The 15,857-nt window shown below is 41.5% G+C and overlaps 1 long non-coding RNA gene across 2 annotated transcripts; it reads left to right on the plus strand.

Moving 5' to 3' along the window:
* The first annotated feature begins 8,460 nt into the window (after positions 1-8,460).
* LOC131895569 (uncharacterized) lies at positions 8,461-15,576 on the plus strand. 2 transcript variants are annotated; one of them, XR_009375220.1, is made up of 3 exons: positions 8,461-8,517; positions 13,746-14,106; positions 14,858-15,576. It is a non-coding gene; the product is annotated as an uncharacterized LOC131895569 (long non-coding RNA). The 2 variants fall into 2 exon arrangements; XR_009375219.1 differs by lacking the exon at positions 14,858-15,576 and having other exon boundaries at positions 13,746-14,290.
* Positions 15,577-15,857: the final 281 nt, after the last annotated feature.

Consider the following 15,857-nt stretch of genomic DNA (forward strand, 5'->3'; position numbering starts at 1 on the left):
ACATGCTTCCCTAAACAGATCGACAATGGCAACGGGTAATGTAGAGCATGCAAGAGCGGGTGTCGCGCTAACATCCAAACGGGCATCACATCACAGGAGGTGAGCCTTGCTGTCACCATCCTAAGCACTGGGATGGGCTCAAAGAACGACTTCTGATCCTGGGAAGTAATCACACTGTCAGCAGTTCCAGGAGAGATAGGACTGAACTGAGGCCGGGACTTAAGTTCATTCACGTGTGCAGTGAAGAGCTGTTTAAGATCTGTTTAAGTCAAACCTGCCTCACCCCATTTCAGCCTGCTGCTGACATGAAGGCAAGTGATCCCAAGCCTTGAGAACAAGGCTTTGCTCCATCCGGAGTTTTTATTGCACCCCTCCTTTGTGAGAGATACTTTCCAGGCTGAAGGGACAAAGGAGCAAATGGCCCTGAGCACATCACAGAACTCGTTTGGTAAAGAATCTAAAACTAAAATTAGTCATTGGTGGCTAGGAATTAGTTTCGAGGTAGAAAACTAGCCCAGAACACAAAAGACCCCGGGGCCGCCCCCAACACTAAAAAAAAGAAAATGCACAACTAGAAGTTGATTTTTTAAGAGCAGACATACTGCACATCTTGTTCTTAGCGGGTCTCAGGACCAGAGATCCTGTACAGCAGAGATTTCTAGGTCTGGGTACATTCACACACCAAAGGATTGGTCCAGGGTGGCTGTTTTCAGAATTCGGCAAAAAAGGAAAGGAAGGAAGGGAAGGAGGGAGAGAAGGAGGGAGGGAGGGAGGGAGGAAGGAAGGAAGGAAGGAAGGAAGAAAAGAAAATGGTACACAGCTCAGGAAAAGGGAAATCAATAAAATATTTTTCATAAAGAGTGAACTTAGAACTTTCAGTATTAAATTTTTTCCCTCCCGGAAATACAAGCAATTTTGTCCAGAAATACAAGCAATTTTGTCCACTTTGATACAAAATGATGGGAAGGGCCTCATTTTTTAAATGGAAAAAAAGAAAAAAAAAAACTACTTTTCAAGAACTATAATTTTGAGTGTCCCTGGGGAACTTGGAGTTGAAAGCCAAAAACAGGAAATCTCCAAGCTCAGGGAAAACCCTGGCAGGGCCCCTCAGAGTGTGGACCAATGGCTCTGAGCTAAGGGATAAACAGAAAGTCAAGAGTCTTCAGAGCCAGAATTCCAGAGAGTTTCCACCCCAGCTCTCCCAGCACCAAAACAGAGCGGACTCCTAACTGCTGGGGAAGCTCATCTTACTGAAGGCCAACAAAAACCAATCAAAGCCCTGCTGGAGATTCACCTCAAGTGTGGGCGTGTGAGGGATGGCTCGCTGCAGTTTGCTCTGAGCAAAGAGATGCATGTATTATGAAAAATAAACCACTTTGGATTCTCTTTTGCTAGTGTCTCACTCTGTAAACCAGCCTGACTTTGACCTCAGAATCCTCCTGCCTCAACCTCCAGAGTGCTGTAATCATGGGCTCGCAGCACCCTATCTAGCTCTCCGATTTCTTGTTATCTTTAGCAAGTACTGAGGGATTAGAACAGGAATGACAAGAGTGTTTTATCTTTTAAGCAAGATAAACTAAATATTTGAATTCTAGAAACATCTCGATCGGGGCCTGGAGAGATGACTCGGAGGTTAAAAGCATGTGCTGCTCTCCGAAGGACCTGACCTTGGATCCCAATACCCACCTGAAGTTGCTGCTGCTGACAACAACATTCCCTTCTAGTCTCCATGGGCAGATGTATGTACATGATACACATGAATCTCTCTCTCTCTCTCTCTCTCTCTCTCTCTCTCTCTCTCTCTCTCTCTCTCTCTCACACACACACACACACACACACACACACACACACACAGAGAGAGAGAGAGAGAGAGAGAGAGAGAGAGAGAGAGAGAGAGAAATCTAAAGTGTTTTCTTTATTTCTATTATTTGTGTGTATGAGTGTTTTGCCTACATGTGTATGTGTGTACCACATGCATGCCTGGTGCCTGAGGAGGTGATGAGCCTCCATGTGAGTGCTGGGTATCAAACCGGGGTCCTTTATAAGAACAACAAATGCTTTTAACAGCTTTGCCTAATCTCCACTCCCCAGAATAGATAAATCTTTTTTTTAAAAAAATGTTTTTAACATGAAAAACTAAGTGCTGTTATCCTTGAGTGGACAGGTTGATCTTCCCTTGAAGGGCATCAGAACTTCTCTCTCTGGGCAAACAATGATCATTTTTATTGTTGACAATGATGTTTTGTCATCGTGGGATTTTAATACATCAACTGTGAGATTGAAAAAGATAAGATAGTACTTTAGGATAGACAATATTAAAATTGCAAACCCAGCGTCAAGTACTTTTCATTGTGATAGAGTGGTTGAGGGTGGAAACATTTCTGACTGTAAAGGTCTTTCAATTGCACTGTTGATGAATTACCCACTGCTGGGACCATTGGTTGCACTCAGAAGTTGTTATTATTATTCTGTAAAGCAATGACAGCTGCCATCTTACAGGAACACTGCAGTCAAGAGTTAAAATAATGAAGCCAGGCGGTGGTGCGGCATGCCTTTAATCCCAGCACTCAGGAGGAAGAGGCAGGTGGATCTCTCTGAGTTCAAGGCCAGTCTGGTCTACAGAGCGAGTTCCAGGATAGCCAGGGCTACACAGAGAAACCCTGTCTTGAAAAACCAGAACAAAAAAGCGGGGGTGGGGGTGGGGGGTAAAACAATGAAATTTCAAATCTATTTCCTTCAGGTAATGTGTATAAGTAAGGCTCAAGTGATATGTAAATGAATTTCATGTTTAGACTTAGGATCTATCTCAAAGCTATCTCAGTATGTAAGTGAAAATATTCCAAAATCTGAAAACACTTCTGGTCTCAAGCATTGCAAATAAAAGATATTTTACATGTGCTTAGTTCTAAAAGCGATTAGCCATGTCTCCTCACCATTACTGCTCTGCTACAAATAAGGAGCTTGGTTGAATCTTTTGAATGTTTCTAAGGGTTTACCTAAAAAGTGAGTATTCTACAAACACCTACATTAGAAAGAAAAGTTCTGGTCTAATTTTAGTTTTACGGGGAAAGAAGTGAAGTGTAATATTTACAACATTCTATTGCTTGATTTGTTATTTGATCTAGAACTTCAGTATTTAAGATAAGATAAAAAGATGAATTATCTCACATTAAGCAAAATTCAAAGCCTGGGTTCTGTGATTTCGAGTAGTATGTGGCTTCAAGTTAGAGCAAAAAAAAACGGAAACCATGTTTCTTTCTATAAGGAATACTGTAATATTGCAAACAAATAAGCAGCAAGCCAAACAATACATACAGCATGAACCTGTGATCAACTATAACACTGAGTACAGAAGGTGACACAGAGGATAGTAATACCAGCATATAGCCACATGTTTATGTGATCACTGCATACAGATGTGTGTATGTGCAACTGTTAGTCCTCATCACATCTGTGTAGATGGAAAAGTTGAAATGACGTGGACCAAACTGGTTATTTATGGAAATCCTCATCCTCTGTCTTTGAATGAGCTATAATTTTCTAAAATTTCCAAAAAGAACATATGAAAGTTCTTAAAAAAAAAAAAAAAAAAGACTAGTAGAGATAACCTATTTGCCTTCCAGGATATTGTTAGTAACTGGACTATACCAGCTGTGTCTGTGTGTCCAATTGGTGGATTCAGTCAACTGGATCCTAATTTGGCTAATGGGGAATGGAGTTTATTCCTGAGGTTCTCAGTGGTGTAATCAAGATGACTCTCCCTCTTGACCTGAGTACTCCTTGAGTACTTATCTATGAACTAACTCTCTCTCTCTCTCTCTCTCTCTCTCTCTCTCTCTCTCTCTCTCTCTCTCTCTCTCTCTCTCTCTCTCAAATTATTCTCTAACCCCAGGCATAGTTACTAGTCCTGGGATTCTACCATGTGTGCAGGTTCCTGTATCATTCTCACAGATTTTAAGGACAGTCTTTAACACCTGACCACAGGTCACACAGTTCTGTGTGTCTTCCATTGCTACCGGAAATGTGACTGAAACATGGAAGTGATTCCCGTAGTACATTTCCTGGAGCTTCTCTACCAGGCAGGTCTGTCCTGGGACTTCATTGACTGTGACCATCCGGTGTAGACAGAGTCAAGAGAAACCCACATAGGTCAGAGGAATTACTGTAAAGTCAAGAGCTACGATTCTTCTGTCTTTCTTGGGACATTAAGTAATTCTGAAAGTGTTTCAACTTTCCAACTTTACCTCCTTAATCAGTGAAGTGTTCCCTGTCCTAAGTGTGTCACATGGGCTGGAGCAGAGGACAATTTCTGGATGCATGACATTATAGCTAACACAACGGGAAAGAAGAGCTACAGTTTTAAAAAGGGGAGCAAAATAAAACTACACTTTGGACCATGATGAGAGAGCCACCTGAGGCCTGGGTTCGGATGAACTTCCAAAGGCAGAAGCTCTTCCCAATGCCAGTCAAGCTTGGGAGAGCTGTTTGCTCCCCCAGCTGGGCTGGAACCAACCACTCAGGACATAGGGCATTGGGATGAGTTCCCAGAAGGGCATTGCTTCAAATCAATCTTCTACCAAACATCCACTGCTGTCGCCTAAAAAAATAAAAGAGCAAGGTTTTCCAAAGGACCAGAGCTGTGTTCTAGAAAGGGACTCATAAATATTGATAGAAATAGCACCCCCCAAATGCCAAGAATTAAAAGCATAAAATCAAATATTGGAACATCTGATCAAAAATGACCAGAAAGAAGCAAGAGAAAATAACCTGCGATGAAGACCATCATTAGATTGTATTACCAATCAGTAGAGACAGACCCAGTAAGCAAAACACAAGTACTAAAACTGATAGGCCATGACACTTAGCACCCCTGGGACTGCAGTATGCAGGCTCAGCAGAGCATAGTGCCCACCAGATGAAGAGACACACAAAGTGAGTGGATTCAGACGATCTAGGTGAGTCACAATACAGTAATGCTGAATAAAAGCAGCCAGATCAAAAGGGAAAAGTACGTAAAATTTAGCATGCATGTTACAAATCATGAAATTCTGGAAAATGGGGTATTACATATGAAGACAAAAAGCAGATCTTTAGATGTCTGAAGGAGGGGTTGCAGAGGAAATTGTGTGTAGGGGGTAATGGTTATATTATTTAATTACAGACTTCCTGGGTGGACATAATTCAAATCTGTACACTTTTGTGGTGACTAATCTTGGTTGTCAATTTGACTGTGTTTGGAATCAACCAAAATTTAAGCAGCTAGACACTCCTGTGAGAGGTTTTCTTAAACAGATTACCTAAAGCAAGAAGACCCACCTTAAACTTTGACCACAGATTCTGGTGGTAACCCAAAGAAAAGAACACGGAAGAAAGAAACTTTACCTTGCGCCTACTTGCCCACACCCTGGCTGTCAAGTTAATCTATCTTGTTACTTCTGCATTCTTTCAACAGTGTTAAAACTAACTTCTTTGGGGTTCCCATGTAGAGTGGAGATCAGTAGCTCTCTAGGATGATCCTCCAGGACTCCAGCACCAGACTGGCACTGCTCTGACATCCAGCCTCGTGGACTGAACAACTCCCGGAATCTCAGCCCCCTAAGCATGAGATTGGTGGACTACTTGGACAAATCCTACTTTAACATATATGTTTATCCTAGTGGTTCTATGCTTTTAAATAATCACAACTAGTGCAACTTCATTAAATGTTTATTTGTGGAGGGGGGAGAGCATGCTCATGCCATAGTGCATGTGTGATCAATCAGAGAACAACTAGAGGAAGTTGATTCTCTCCTTCTACCATATGGGCTCCTGAGATCACACTAAGGTCATCAGGCTTAGGGGCAACACCCCTAACTGCTGAGGCATCTCACCAGCCCATCAAATTTGTACACTTTAAACGACTTCAGCTTACTGTATGTTCAGTATATGTCAACAAAACAACGTGTTCCTTTGCAAATGTATTAACTGAAAAGAAGTTGCCTAACATCTTTTCCATTCTCAAAACCCTATCATGTACTCTCCACAGGGCCATGCTCCAGCAAGAGGAAGGAGGGGCTTGCCCATAATGATCATGAAGATGTCACCTCTTTCATTCAGCCGCCTTTCCCATTTGAAACATTTGGCTAAACCAAGTTCTAAGTGCCTGACTAGTAACATAGAAACTCAACTGGAAACTGGAAACCCAAACACACAAAATCATCATGGAAACTGTTTTATTTTCCTTTTCAGGATATAAGTTCGGACATTTTTTTTTTTACATGAGTTCAATGTTACAGTAACCAGGTTTTCCCTAAACTCTGTCAAATCACACCCCACAGTTCTCTTAGATCTAGTTGATAGCCTGTGAACATCACTCAGGAGGGACTGAGTGTTACCCATGGCACCTGGATTATCCCCAGCCCATGTTTACCTCTGAATTTTTATTATTCACATTAGTTAGTCTTTGGGTCTGATCATCCAAAGACTCCAAATGCAAAGTGGTTTTTGATAAAAGTAACCTAAGTAGACCGTGTTAAAGAGTGGATTTCAAATGAGACTACCCTAACAATGAGGCCTGAAAGGAGCATGGGGCATGCAGCTTCATTTATGGGGACGGAGGCTACAAGAGCCACTGCCAAGGATGGGACTCAGAAAAGGGGACAGGGAGAGATTTTAGGAGTAGAAGGACAGCTAAGGACAGAGAGCAGGCAATGGGCCCCTTAATAACACAGTGGCTGCTCTTTTGATAATAGCAGTCATGATGGTATTAAAGTCTCCTGGAAGCTGACGGTTGGCAGGGGGAAAGAGAAGTCAGTAGGATAAATGTAGCAGAGAGGGCCTCACCCCTGCAGAAGGGGTGTAGTGCCCCATACCAGCAAGTATTTCTATAACCAAGACACGTTCTGTTCCTCCCAAACACTGAGGGAAATGTGTGACATCATAACGGGGCCAACATAAACAGAATCAAGCAAAGCAAGTCCTCCATGGGGAGAGAGAGTTACATGTACTGAACCACAGCATTGCAGGTCCTAAATCTTGTTATGTTCCCCGGCCCCTCACCACACACACACACACACACACACACACACACACACACACCACTCCCTTCTCTCACAAGCAAACACATTCATTCATAGGAATGTCTGTGCTGAGGGCCAGAATCAAAGGATCTGAGAAGTGAGAAAACAGGAATTCGGGCAGGATAACTAGTGATAAACTTTTACACGTTTACAGTTCTCACAGCAACGGCAAGTACATGAACTGATTGGATCCGCACCAATCATCTGTAAAGTAAGCAGCCCCAAGAAGACCATGCCAGGGTGAAAACTAGAAGCATATGAACAGCCCTATCAGACACAAGGCCACCCCCCTTTACCTCCCTTCTGATCCACTGGACCCTGGGCCAGTGAGGCTATCGGTGTTTATCTTTGGAGTGTGTCTCAGTCCAGGAGAGGAAACATTTTCATCGGCAGGGACCGTCTTGGGGTTCAGTGCTAAATATGATCCATTAAATGAGAGGACAGGAAACTATCAATGCAAAGATAGAGATCAGAAAGAAAGGGTGGAGAGAGGAATCACCTGTGGCTGTTAGTTCCCTCTGCATTAGCGGCAGCCATCAATAAAGTCAGCGTACTTTCAACTGAAAGGCAACTACATTAACGGAGTTCCATGAGCCACTTTGATGAGCCTGAATAATGTTTTCAGTTAACAACATAAGTACTGCATCTCCATTATCGAGAGGGTTTTTAAAATTTATTTCCTTAAGCATTATCGAAAGCATCTCCAAGCTAGAGAGGTCTGGAGACTTCCGCAGGTACAATAAAGCTATGAATAATTAACACGACTCAGGTTGTCCCTTCCTTAATATTTCCTCTCCAAAAAGACCATAAATCACTTCAGTAAAGTGCATTTTTTTAACTCTTATCTGAGTTACATCTCTGTGTTTCTGACCCCATGCCTCTGATATGGAGGGAGCTAAATTGGTGCCCTGTTCTACAATGTCATAGTCATTGGGTCAGCACTCATTAGTTCCAGCAAGAGGAGGTTCCCCCAAGGAGGAGAGCAAACATTATCTTCTCCTTTCTCCAGAAAGTTCACCCTCCATGTTCTGACGCAGATTTATAGTCACAGAGATTGATTTTCTCTAATGATTCCTTTCTATGGTAGATACCATGAGTGAGGATGACAATAATAATCTACCAAGGGCCTGGTATGTAAGGGATTCTCTTTTATTGAATACTCAGATGTAGCCACACATGGTTTATCCTATTTTCTATACTCTACAGACTAGGTAGTGTGTCCATCTGGTGCTGGATTTGCACGTGTACAAAATGGAAACGTAAGGGGCCATGGAGGTTCACACAGGGTTACAGGAACCTGCTAAGAGCACTGAGCGAGTGTCAGGGTTAGATTCCCGGCAAGGAGGTCCTGTAAAGCCATTGCATGATGCCATAAATATGAAGCCTAAGTTGCTATGGAAACCCAGAATGTTGGTGATCCACCATAGAAAATCCGCCCAGGAAAGCTGAAGGCACTGAGGTAAGCCAGCCCAAAAGAGAGGCTATATGTGCTGCAGATGAGCTGATGGAACTGCTCGAGGCTGTTGGAGCTCCTATGTTACCATCAAAGCCCAAGATGCCAGACAGAATGGCACAGTTTGTTTACCTGATAGTTTCCCCTTTTTTAGGACTTGCTTTGGTCCAGCCTTTCCTTGCTGTATTCTTATTCATCTCTTTTTGGAATGGTAATGCCTATTCTGTGCCAGTGCATTTTGGAGTATATAATTTGTCTTATCATTTCCTAGAGGCTCACCGTTAAGCAATTGCCCAATTCCCTCTTCAAATCAAAGTGCTTCCCCCTTCAGAGGAAACTTTGGGTTTGGGACTTTGAAATTATATTGAAACTGTTAAGATTATGGGGACATCTGATAGTGGAATAAATATTTTCTATTATGAGGTGTCCATGGGCCCTATGGAGGCCAGGAGTAAAATACTGTAATGCAGAGTGATATGTCTGGGGATCATGTTGACAAGTGTTGGTCTTGTGATGATTAATCTTCTTTGTCAACATATCTGGACTTGAAATCACCTAAGAGATACACCTGGTGTGGGGGTGGGAGATGGGGGAGCTATAAGGATGTTTTCAGAAAAGCTTAGCTGAAGTGGAAAGACACCCTTCCCTTCCCCATCACTTTCAAGTTAGGGTGGAACAATCCCACCAGCTGGAGCACCAGACTGAATGAAAAGGGGGGAAATGAACACGTGACCTGGTCACCAGTATTCATTGCTCTCGGCTTCCTGACCACTGACAGGGTGAGGAGCCACTGTTCCCATTGTGATGACACTCCCAAACCAGAAGCCAAAATAAACTCCTTCTCCTATGACTTGTTTCTGGTCAGTTATTTGAATGACCCTGCAGGACATGAGGGTCTATAAATCAGATGCTGAGAGAAACACACTGCATCAGTTTCACTTACTAGAAAGACCTTAAAAATGAAATATAGAAAGATAGAGAATAAAATCGTGCTGAGCAGGGTTGGGATGGGGGTGGGATAGAGACATGAATGTCAAGAGATGTCAAATTGTAAATACTTTGGCTGAGGAAATGAAATCAGTTACTCTAAAACAGAAGAATGCCCATTAATAATAATGCCTTATGTTCAGGATTTTTGCTAAATGAGCATATTACAGATGTTCTTACCACAGGAGAAAGTGGGTCACTATGGAAGATGATGGATTTGTTCCATGACAGTGTATTGGTTACTTTTCCCATTGCAGAAACAAAATAGCCAATCAACTCAAGTAAAGGGAGGAATGGTTGGTCTTGGCTCATAGTGTCGAGGTGGGGGAAGTGATGGCAGCAGGCCCTTTAGGCAAATGGTCACATTGTATCAGTTGTCAGGGATAGAGAAGCATTAGCCTATGCTCAGTTCTCTTTGCCCTTTTGTTCAATCTTGGAGCCCAGCCTGTGGAATGGTGCCACCCATTCTTAATGTTGATCTTACCACTTCAGTATCTATTAATCATAGGATGTTAGTAAAGACACAGAGGTAGGCAAGGAATGGCTGCTCCAGAGGGCAAGAACTAGCCCAAGATAACTAGCCTCTAGACTGCAACATTCTGATCTCCAGACTGGCCTGCAATCCTAGTCAGCCAGCTACTCTCGGCAGACACAGCTTCTTTCTAGAAGTTTAGTTCACACCAGTTAGGAATGTGTTTACCTGCAGACAACAGAACCACCCCAAAATACCAGAAAAATAAGCAAGATAGAAGTTTATTTTTTCTGTAGCTTGAAAAAAATCCAGACAAGACTTATTGCTTGATAAAGGGTAGTACAATGCACGAGGAAGATGTACATACCAAAAAATTTTAGTATACTAACTTCAGCTTTAAGATATAAAATTTATATAAGCGTATTAAATATAGATCCTGCAATTAAGGCATAGATTTTCAGACTGCCTAAAAAGGCAAGACTCTACCACTGTACATTAGAAAATATATTAAATATAAAGACACACATTTTTAAGGTAAGTAAATAGAGAAATGTAGCATGATAACACACATGTACACATTTACAGTACGGTATGTGAGCAAGAACCAAAAGGGGCTTGCTGTGTCCACACTAGCACCATGGAGCAGATTTCACAGAAGGACTTTCCTAGGAGCATGGCAGGATAGTCAGTGATGCAGAAAGTTTTAAGTCAATAAAAAGTCCAAATGCTTATTCACCTGATAACAGAGCTAATTTCCATGAAAGTAAGAGGGGGACTGCAAAAAGAAAAAAATTATGACAGAAGTAAATCATCAGTCACTGATGTACTAGGTAATTTTAATGTCATTTCACAATAACCAATAGAGCAAATGGAAAGAAACTGAGTAAGGCTTGGAGGACCTGAACAGCACAACCAATCAGCTTGACCTAGATGGTGCTTAATCACTCAATGTGGAATCAGAACTAATTTTCTTTTCAAGTAAACTTAGGATATTTAGCAGGATAAAATATGTTTTGCAACAAATCTTAGTATATTTTAAAGGATTCTCTAAAATATCTTCTTTTCATATTGGAATTACAGTAGAAATAATTTGATGATAGAAAAACAAAACTATTTTAGAATGGGCAAAGGATTTAAACAGCCATGCCACCTAAATAAACATACCAATGGCACATAGACACATGAAAGATGTTCAACAAGTTCATTATGGGAGTGCAAATTCTAACCACAATAAGATATCACTACACACCCCTTAGCAGGCCTAAAACTTAGAAAGCTGCAAACATTAGTGTTGGGACGATAAAGGGCACTTGGAATTCTCATACAGCTAGTAGATGTTGAAAAGGCTGCAAACCCTTCCAGAAAGCGTTTGACATTTCTAAACCATTAGAAACCATACATTCATGATGTGCTGTGATTCGAATGAGAAAGATCCCCCATAGGCTCAAGTGTTTGAACACTTGCTCTTCAGTTGCTGTAGCTGTTTAGAAGGTTGTGGAACCCTTAGTGGGTGGATCCTTGCTGGAGGAAGCATGTCACTGAGGGTCAGCTTTGAGGGTTACAGCCTCCCCTATTCTCTCTCTCTCTCTCTCTCTCTCTCTCTCTCTCTCTCTCTCTCCTTCCTGTATAAAATGTTCCATTCTCATTCAAACTACCACAGGAGAGTTTTTGAAGAATGTCACTCTGGTTTTAAAATATGTTATAGTGCAGGCAAGATGACTCATAGGATATAGGTCCCAAAGCCTGATTACCTGGATTCTATCCTGGGGACTCACACAATGAAAGGAAAAAGCTGACTCCTGAAAGTTGTTCTCTGATAGCCACATATATATATACAAGATAAAAGATCAAAAAATATCTTCATAATAAAATCAATATAAGAAACGAAAATATATTTAATGATTAAAATGGGGTCTCATGAAGCTCAGGCTGGCCCAAACAAACTCTGTAGTTGAAATAACATTGAACTCCTGACATTCTTTCTCCCATCTCCTAAATGGTAGGATGAATGCATCATGATGCCCAGCTTTAATTATTAATATTTAATTTAAATAACCAATTTTTTGCAAGAAAGAAAAATAAGTAGAAAAACAGGCTACAAAAAGTAGGAGCATTTCAAAATATCAATATGTGTTTAGTAAATGATATTTATGGATTTCAATAGATAACTCTATAATAACTGGTCAAACAATTGGTCAATAGAAACATAATTTTAAAAAATTGATGCTTATTTTGTCCTGAGAAGAGGAGACACTCCAAAGGGTTTAATTTATGTGAGAAAAAGTGACTTTTTAAAAACCTATTTAAAAAAAAAACACAACAGCTTAGTATATTGTGATGCAAAAGTTACATCTTCCTAAACATGATGTTAAATACCAAGACTGTAAACAAATGAGTGCAAAATAATGGAACAAAAACTCAAGTTCCCCGATGATGTTTCGATTTGGGGTGTAGCTGTTGTTCTGCTGTTTTGCTGAGGACTGGAAGTAGGATGGGTATCACCTTCCTCCTGCCTCAGTCTCCTACCAAGTGCATTAAGACAGGTGTTACCACTCAACAAACTTTTTCTTAATAAAGGAAAATGACAAATTGCAAAAAATATTTTCATTATAAAAGCCAGAAACGGACCATGGGATTGAATCAAAGTACACATAATTCTTAATGGCTAAAAATAATACTAGAGAAAATTGGATAGTGACATGGTAGGTAATTCACACATGGCCAAAAAACACAAAAAGTTATGGTCAGTTAAAGTGAAGAAGAAATACAAACGGATATAAGGTTTTCACACGTACAATTAATGTTTAAATGTCCACAATAGACCTGGCTGGACACATGTTTTCAACCATCTTGGACTCTGTGTTAGTTACTTTTCTGTTGCTGTGATGAAATAACATGAGCAAGAGCAGCTTAAAGATTTCATTTGGTTGTAGTTCCAGGGGACTAGCTGCAATAATGGTGGGAAGGGCATGATGGCATGTCCAGGAAACTGAGAAGCTGAGAGATGATAGTGCATGGGAAGGAGAGTGAATTGGAAATGGGGCAAGTTATAAACTATCAAAGCCCATCCCTAGTGACACACTTCCTCCAGCAAGGCTGTGCCTCCTAAGGGTTCCATAACTTCCCCTAAACAGCACTACCCACTGGGGACCAAGTGTTCAAATCTGTGAGCCTACCTGGGACATTTCTCATTCAAAACACAATAGACCATGTATACTGAAGCCACTGAAAAACGGCATTAATCTACTCATGAGCATGGCCACAAATCCATATGACAACTGAATGGGAGAATATCCCAGCTGATCCCAGTGGTGAGAATGTGTAGATATTCATTACATGTGTACCTATGGAGAAGCCTCTGGGGATAGGCTCCACCATGGCCACCACTTGTGATCAGCATTCGATATGGGTGACAGTATTGGGATGGGCAGCCACTGTGGTTAGGACCTTTATCTCAACACACCTCCAGTCATCAGCTTAACAGCCATTTGCTTGGAGTGCAAGTCTTTCTCTTCCAGTTCCCTGTCTTCTATGACCCATGATCTCATGGGCCTGGGGAACCTTCTAGAACTCACTGTGAGACAGATGAAGAGGATACACCTCTCCCTGGGGCACTGAGCACATTTACACCCTGTTAACATGTGTTTAAAAGTCGCCATTAGTGTTGATGATAGCACCATTAAGTTCTTGTATATGCTCTTTCTGATGCACAAAGATGTTGAGGAATGAGACAATCAGGTGCCTTATTGGCAACTTTTAAACTTTTCCCTTGCAGCCCTGGATGCCTTAACCCAAGGAACCATCAACCTACCAGCCAGCTGGACCAAAGCTCATGCCAGCACCAGCCCCTCTGAATACCCCACAATTGCCTTGAGCAAATGACACCATGATCACAAATGATTGCTCTGGCTCCTGAAGGTACAGCCTCTGCCAGGGCAGTTTCAAACATTTTATACCAGACACATCGCTACACAAGCTGTCATGAACTCTAGATGATCCTGCAAGCGTTTCCACCCTGGCCAGAGAGGGGAACAACACTTCCCCTTGTGGCCTAGCAGAGAGACTCCCATGACTAGAGCTAAAGGGACAGTGCTGGCTGGGATTATGACAAGCAAAAGTCTTCATTTGGATGCAAGGTTTGTTATGACTGGAGTGAGCAATCCTTCTCTACATGCATAAGCAGATTGTTTCACTCTTGGGGCAGATGGGAGACACCCTCCGAGCTGTCTTCCCTGGTATTGCCCAATAAAAGTCTTCTGACACTGTTAAAACCTCCCATAGTAAGACCTGCTGCTGCATTAAAACTTGTAGATAAAATCATATAGTCTGATATAAATTTTAGGACCGCAAAATTTGATCTACTTAAATTTGTCCTTAGAAGTAAGAATGAAATAATGAAAACTCATGCTGGAATTAATCATTTATAAAGTGATATTCATTAAATGAATCAAATCTGATTATAAAATATAAAATGTGGTTGATATGATGAAAAATGATCACAGAATCTGTTGCTTAACTGTGCTGGATAGAATGTTAACCAATAGCTTAGCTTGATACAATGACATAGTCTTGATGGACATGTTAATATTGGTGTTGCCAAAATGAATAAAAATAAAAAGGTAATAGTACAACAAGGTACAACAATGGGGTATTGGGAACAGAAAAGCATCCCAGTGGGTTCTACACATGCCTTAGTAGACTATGGACCTATTTGAGGTTGAGGTAGTAGGAGGTGTTTAATGGGAACCAGAAGAAATTTACATGTGGTTTTTTGATACATATTCTTTGGTGTTAGAGAGCAGAGGGAAGAGTTGGGAGCACATCATTGGAGGCACTGTTGCTGGGCAGGGCTGGGAGGATCTTGTCTAAACTGTTGCACTCTTACAGGATATGAAAAAACAAACTTTGACCCAGAACACTCATGGGCATGCGATTTTGTTAAGGTTGAGATGAAAGTCATGTCCCAAGAGTGACTATTGCTTCTGGCAATCCCCTGGCCTGGACTGAGATTCCTTTATTGAAGACACATCTGGCCAATGAAATGGCTGCTGCAAACCACCACTGGGCTAAGAAGAAAGAACTGAGATGGGCTGTCAGCTCTAACTCACTGAGGCTAGAGTGATAAATTAACAAGGTTGGAAGGTTAAGTGTTTAGTTCAAGGCACAGAATTTCCAAGGCCACTTAGAAAATCCCTTACCTCTTGTAAATGGTTGGCTGCTGTAGCCAAACATCATTACTTAATTACAGTGTAACTTTATGACCTCACCAATACTCAGCCATCAACATGTAAGATGAAGAATGTGACATCAAGAATTAGAAGAGAGATTTTGTACAATTCCCTTGACTATAAATATTCTCCCTCATTGAAAGGCTCTTGCCAGCAAAAAGTGACCTTCTGTTACATGAAACCAGGGTGAGTTTTGACTTGCTTGGAAGCCCTGCAATGATTTTATCTAATCTCACTGTTTTGTTCGGGCATGCCACCTCTGCTCGGGCTTGCTTAACCTGGAAACCTTGTTGTGGGAAGACTTGAGGGGACTGGAGGGGCTATGATTCTCATCTTAGACATGTGTCTGCCACCTAAATAAAATGGTCACACCATTCACAGATCTAGTGGTGACTTCTGATCATGTGCCTTCTGAAAATTCTATCAAAGAACCAACAAAGGTCACCATAATTCTGGAGATATTGACCACCATATTCAGTCCAGAACAGGAATGGGAGGAATCCAAGGCATAGACTAATTCTTGTCTTATCAATGATCATATTTCCAGTAAGAACAAAAGAGGCATTTTCCAGGAGGAGGGGTTAGCTCACAACGCTAAAGCTACTCCCATGAACTACTGTTCATTACAGTGCTTAGACTCAGGGCTACCGACCCTACAG

Source organism: Peromyscus eremicus, chromosome 19 (genome assembly GCF_949786415.1).
Source record: "Peromyscus eremicus chromosome 19, PerEre_H2_v1, whole genome shotgun sequence".
NCBI classification, from domain to species: Eukaryota; Metazoa; Chordata; class Mammalia; order Rodentia; family Cricetidae; genus Peromyscus; species Peromyscus eremicus.